Source organism: Triticum urartu, chromosome 5 (genome assembly GCF_003073215.2).
Source record: "Triticum urartu cultivar G1812 chromosome 5, Tu2.1, whole genome shotgun sequence".
Lineage (NCBI taxonomy): Eukaryota > Viridiplantae > Streptophyta > Magnoliopsida > Poales > Poaceae > Triticum > Triticum urartu.
This window is the reverse complement of record NC_053026.1, coordinates 533,343,319-533,350,130: the sequence shown is the minus strand read 5'-3', so window position 1 is coordinate 533,350,130 and position 6,812 is coordinate 533,343,319. Positions and strand designations below refer to the sequence as shown.

The window sequence follows — 6,812 nt, the reverse complement described above, 5'->3', positions numbered from 1 at the left end:
GTGTTTTTCTTGGGTTATATTTTCAACCCCCCACACAAGGGGGGTCAAATAGCCTAGATGTCTCTACTGGTCGAGTTTACATATCCCAAGATGTTGTGTTCGATGAAACTAAATTCCCTTTTGCTGATCTACATCCAAATGCCGGCGCTTTACTTTGGAAAAGAAATCCTTCTTCTACCTCCAAATCTAACCGGCTTTGATCATGGGGAGTATAACTCTAATGATTCTATTATGACTAACCTATCGGCCACCAGTAGGACCACTGGATCCAATCGGCCAGCAGAGGCCAACTAGGTATTATTTAAAAAAACTTTGCGGCATAATATTTCTTAAATTTAATTAAAAATGTATTATTTTGAAAAATTAGCGATTTGCTACTTGTGGTTGTAGATGCTCTAACTACTAAAAATGGGCTTCTCACCTTCTTTTCTAAAAGTAAAATAACAGGATATTTCTATTGAACTGCCAGCATAAAACATTATGTATGTATTCCCTTGATACCAAAATATATAGTGTATGCTAAAATACTTCTGGAAGTAAAATTTTGAAAACATGACAAAAAGTATAGAACAATTTATGAACTTCTAAAATACCATACTAGAGTCATTTCATTCACAATGAAATATATTTCATATGATACATATTTGAGACTGCATGTACAGATAATTTTCTCTATAAGCTTGGTTAAATCTTGTGAAGTTTGACTTCGTAAAACCAATGTGCACTGTATTATGGGAAGGAGGGAGTGTAACCACACGATCCGGAGAGCATTGCCGACTCCGGTGACAAAAGGACGATGACGGTGGTGCGCCTTAGGCTCGCTTCATTTCTTGTAGTCGTCTTGGTGGTCTTCGGAAAGGAATGTAATTTTAGTTACTTCTCGTGTTCTTCATCCAGTCATTAAGTTTGATCAATAGATCGAATGTTTTTCACGTAAAAGAAGACAGATTCGGAACTGGAGTTTGTCACGCAAAGAAAGATTGCATCTGATTTATTTCATAAATTAAGGAAGAAAGTGTACGTACAGAGATATCTTGTGAATGTTGTCTCAATCAGCGAATATGGGCTCACATGAGCATGTACTATGGGGGCTAACTATTTTTACCGTTACGGAACCAACAACTAATTAAGTCCTTTTGTCTTGCAAATGCCCTTTCACCGCTGGCTCATCTCTCGTGGACAACATCAGTACTGGATATACAACAAAACAAAGCTGCTGATCTAGCAAATGAAGTCTTTTATTTGAGCACAAATTCACAAAGGTACTGTTGGATAACTAGATATACATCAAAACAAAGCTATTGAGTCAACATGAGTAATCTTTCCCTTGAGCACAATTTCACTAAGTTGGAATAATTATGTCTCTTGTAAACCAGACTACCGAGGATAACTTGCAGATAGTATGAACTCTTCTTCCATACTATACCGTCTTGTCGAGCCCTCATTAACTTTTCTAACTAACTTATTAGATTGAACACCTACTTCGATACCATTATTGTAAACTTTTTTAGCCACTACCTTATCTAAAATATGCTCCTCGGATGCACGTAGGCCTTCTAGCGTCAACTCCACTTGCCTCATGGTTGGACGGTCCTCTCCTTTTAATTTCACACATGTTATTGCAATAGCAGCCACTTCTTGGACTTCTTTGCCCCCTTCCTCGATAACTTGTGGATCTAATATCTGGAGCAAATTCCCTTCTGCAAACAAGGTAACAAAATGTACAACAAGACCCTCATCATCTGAGAACAAATATGAAAATGGCTTCTTCCTGGTTAGCAGTTCCACAAGGACAACCCCAAAACTGTAAACATCACTTTTCTCCGTGAGCCGCCCAGTGTAAAAGTACATAGGGTCCCAGTATCCTCGTGTACCTTGAGCTCTTGTTAACCCGGATTTCTCCATCGGAATGTACGTTGAAGCTCCAAAGTCAGCTACCTTTGCTGTGAGAGTATCATCCAAAAGTATGTTAGCAGACTTGACATCTCTGTGGATGATAGGCATTGCCACAGTTGAGTGAAGATAGGCGAGCGACTTGGCTGTTTCAGTGGCTATGCGCAACCTGTTATTCCACGACAATGATATTGGTCCTTCAACATGAAGATGATCATAAAGAGTCCCATTGGATATGAACTCATACACCAACATCGGGACTTCAGTTTCAAGGCAGCAACCATAGAGTTTTACGACATTTTTGTGGTTGATTTGTGATAGGATGGCAACCTCATTTATAAACTCATCAATCTCCTTTGAAAGCACCTTCTTTGGTTTCTTGATGGCCACAATATGTTGGTTCGATAAAATCCCTTTGTAAACAGTACCATGCCCTCCACCGCCAACCACAAGATCTTTATCAAAATTGTGTGTTGCCTTCTTTAACTCTTCCAAGGTTATGATCATTTGTTCTGCAATACCTGCTCTTTGAGATACCAACTGTTCCAACAGTTGTCCATGATTTTGCTTGAAGAACTTCCATTTTAACATCTGGATTCTCCGATGTTTCAATTTCTTGGAAACAAACAGTGAAGTTAGAACCAAAATCACAAGACCTGCCCCGCAAGAAAGTCCAACAATCACACTGATACCTGAAAAAAATATAGATCTTTAATCTCTCTATTGATATGAAAAATAACGAAATTATTATTGTGATTATTCTATATCTATGGCGTGCCTAGACATGCTAAGCAAACAACACATACATGAACAAAATCACGTTCTCATGATAATGAGAAGAACCGAATTAGGCTGAGTAAGAATTAAATAGCAATACAGAGGTGACTGCAAATACTTGTATTTGTCCTCGTCTTAAGTTGCTCACCTTTAAGTGTCACGGGGCCACCTGTAGAACAAAGAAAAAAGAGCCAAATTCAGTTAACTACATAATGGATAAAGTATATTAACCTGTTCATATAAGTGGCCAATGTACATTACGTTGCTAACCTTTGCATCCATTGGGGGTATAGGGATTGCCGTGGTAACCCTCGTCACACCGGCAAGAATAACCTCTGTTCCCTGGTTTGCACTGGCTGTGTTTGCTCTTGCAAATATTAGCGGCTACCTCCAGAGGACAATTTTTAAGTGACATCTTGGCGTTGGGTAAGCCTGATGATTGCAACACCTCCCACTGAAGAATAATAGGAACATTAGGCTTAAAATTTGACTTGCCTTGAGATGCTTGCATTTGCTGTTCGGAGATTAGGCGATTGTCAAACCACCCCTCCTCTGCGATTAGCACATATGGGGGCCGCGAGACGTTGTTCTGGACGCTATTGATGTCGAAAAATTTGAAGTTCATCCTGTCAGGCATGCCATCAATTGACGTAGATATACATGCCCGGCAACAACCCACACCGGCCGTAACAGCTATTGTCATCGCTGTCATGGCTTGCAATTGGCACCCTCCCGGCATTGATGTCAGAGTTGGAGCAGAAAGTGGCACAAACGCTGATGATGTTTGGGTCGTCACCAGGCCTAGCAGTGTTGCTTGGACATTGCATGCATCCTGAGATTACGAGCTCGTTGCGGGTGGATAGAGAGAGGAGTGCGTTGCCTCCTTCACTGAAGTAATTGTTGAAATGGAAGGAGTAAGGATCTAACGTTTTAGCTTCGAGAGTGGCGACGGAGCTAGTAACACGCAGTGTAGAGTTCTGGATTGAGATTTCTTGAATTTGGAAGGCACCGTAGCTATCGAGCAGCAATCGTGGTGGCTTGCCGCTGCTGGGATAGTCACAGGTGAGGTTGAAGCCCGGCAGGTAGCAGTGGGATGGACCGACGCCGAATGGGTAGTGCACATCTACGTCCCCGCAGGACGGGCTGCACCTATCACCTTCTGCAAGCAAACAATTGTTGTATTACTAATTTCATATTACAAAGAAATAAGAAGAGTTTCTGACTTTAAAAATAATAATATAAATAAAGCTATCTCAAGAAAGAAAAATGTATCTTAGTATTTGTTCATGACCCAACTGGCCAAGAAAATAATTACCAGAGATGAAAGGGACGCAGCCACCGGGTATGGAATGGTTGCCATGGGTTCCAGGCGGACACCCGCAGTCAAAACCTCCAATCGTATTGGTACATACGCCATCACCAAGGCACAGGTAGTTTTGTGACTGCTCACACTCGTTGATATCTAAAAAAAAGCACGATTTTACAAACCAAACGAAATTAAGGATACAATTTCCGGCTTATTTCATATTAGTCATGCAAGCCTGGGGTACTCTCCTTTTCGATTTTTTTTTCTTCAAATTTGTCAAATGCTCCTCCAAAAAATTACTCACCTCCAATAGTCAGGAGCGTGCATTCTTGAATATTTAATATGGATTAATGATTGGTCCAACTATATGTGGATTATCTTATATAAAGTCGGTACTACTATCGAATGGTGCTTTTATATACGAACACAACGATATCAATTATATCAGCCAATCATATATTAGTATCACTAAACGAGCGAAGTGAGCATAGCATAGATGATTAGATTTCTTGTGGAGAAATCAATCCACTCAGGCACATGTCCTATACTGTCTTGTCAAAACTTGCAATCGTATTTGTGCATACGCCACCAAGGCAGTAGTCTCCCGGCAACTCACACTCGTTGATATCTAATCTACAGATAAGTACGATTTCAACCCAAACAAAATTAAAGAAACAATTTCAGGCATATTTCATATTAGTCTTTCTCAAAAAGAATATCAATCAAAAGTTCCTCAAAAAATTACTCACCTCCGGTACGTAGTTACGCACATGCTTTCTTGAATATTTAATGTTGATTAATGATTAGTATCAAGCAATCTCATATTACTAGTAACACTAAACATGTGAACTAGCATAGCATAGATGGTTAGATTCCTCTTGTGAAAAAATCAATCCACCCAGATTCAAGTCCTAAATTTGACTGGTGTACTCGAGACTCGAGACATTTTATGGATTTATTTCAGACCTTCCATCCCTTTTTCAGTGTGTAGATGTTGTGAGCATTAAAATCTACAATACTGTATTTCTCATAGAAAAAATAGTATCACTAAAAAAACCTATGGTATAAATTCAATACTTTCTCTGTTCATTTTTATAAGGCCTTGAAGACATTTCAGACATCATGCAAAGTAGCCTATTTTTAGTTGTCTGAAACGGCTTATAAAAGTGAACAGAGGGAGTATAACAAAACTGCATGTAGGTCTAATATGTAAGTTCAGAATGAAACGTGGGGAAAAAAAATTGAACCTTGGCACCCGTTGGGGATGTAGGGATTGCCTCCGTAGCCCCTTTTGCACATGGACGTATAGCCGACTCGTGTAACATCATCATTGCAGCTGAAGGTGGACGAAGAAGATATATTGCTATGACGATGATTACGAGAAGGATCCTGGGCGAACTCCCAGCTCAGCCAAATTGGTACTCCCGTTGGCCCACCCTTCACCAGCGACCGTTTGGGATACCAGAGCTTGTCGGTGATCTTCTGTTCTCGAACCACCCTTCGTTGGCGACGAACACGCGCGTGGGCATCCGCTCCTCGTCGGCGCTGCGGTTGTTCCGGCCGAACCACTCGATCTGCACGGAGTAGGAGGACCCTGATACCGCCGCTGCCTTGACGGGGACGATGGGCGCCTGGCAGCAGCCTTCGCCGGTGCACAGCATGCTGCTCTCAAGGCTGGACCGCACATACCGCAAGGACCCGTGGCCTTTTTCCCCGCACAAGGAGGAGCAGGCGCTGACGACGGTGCCCTTGCTGCTGTCGCCGCCGCTGGTGACAACCAGAGTCGCCCGCACGTTGCATCCCAGCAGGATGAGCTCGTTCGAGCCGTGCGGGAGCATGATGTAGGCACCTTCGTTGGCGTTCCCGAGGCCTCCGGCGAACAAGGAGCCACTGCCGCCGTTGGCGTCCACTCTTAATGTCGCCGGGGGTGCGCCTGACGAGCACCAAGGACCACTGAAGATTGAAGCCCTCGACTTGGAGAATGCCATTGCCGCCTCCACCGAGCAGCAGCCGCGGCGGGGTTGTGGTGTTGTCGCAGGTGAGGTTGAACCCGGGCGAGTGGTAGCACCTGGCCGGCCCCATGCCGAACGGGTACGGCACGTCGACGTCGCCGCAGGTGGTGTCACAGCCCGGCATCCCGATCGCCGGAGGTGCTGCTCCGCCGGCGGCGACCCGAAACTCTAGAATGAGCAGCGCAGCCAGTGCTGCAGCTGCAGCTATGAGTGCCATGATCGCCGAGAATGAGATGGTTGTGCTAGCTGCCCGGCCGGTCTCGGAGTTCAATTATAAGGGCTAGCTTCAGTGAAGCGTGTGTGTCTCCCCGATCTCACCGACCACATGCTTGGATGCCACACTGCCTGCTAAGGCTCTGTTTGGTTCATAAGTCTTAGAATTTTTTTTAGTCCTAACTTATAAGGGCATCTCCAGCCGCGTCTCCAACAGGCCCTCCCCACGCGATTTTGCCACGCCGGCGTCAAAAAAAGGCCCCAGTCGCGTTCCCAGAAGCCCGTTTTTCGCCGGCTCGGACCAAAACTGGTGCCGGCGGACCCAGGCCGAACCGCGCCCTGGGGGGCGCTTGGGGAGCCGGCACAAAGCGAAAAAGGCGCGTGGGCCCGCCCTGGAGGCGACCCGAGGGCCTTTTCCCGCCGTTTTCTTGACACTTTTCCCTCGCATCTCTCCCGCTCGCTCGTCTTCCTCCCGCCATTCTCTCCCTTTCTCCCGCCAAACCCCTTCCCGCTCGCCTTCCAGTCGCCGCCATGCCGCCGAAGAAGTACGCCATGCCGCGCGCGGCAGCAACCGCGACTGGCGCCGTAGCCCAGCCGAAGCAGAGGAAGCC

General features: G+C 44.8%; 1 pseudogene; it reads right to left on the bottom strand.

Moving 5' to 3' along the window:
- Positions 1–1,246: 1,246 nt before the first annotated feature.
- LOC125510446 lies at positions 1,247–6,216 on the bottom strand (annotated as a pseudogene).
- Between the last annotated feature and the right edge of the window lie 596 nt (positions 6,217–6,812).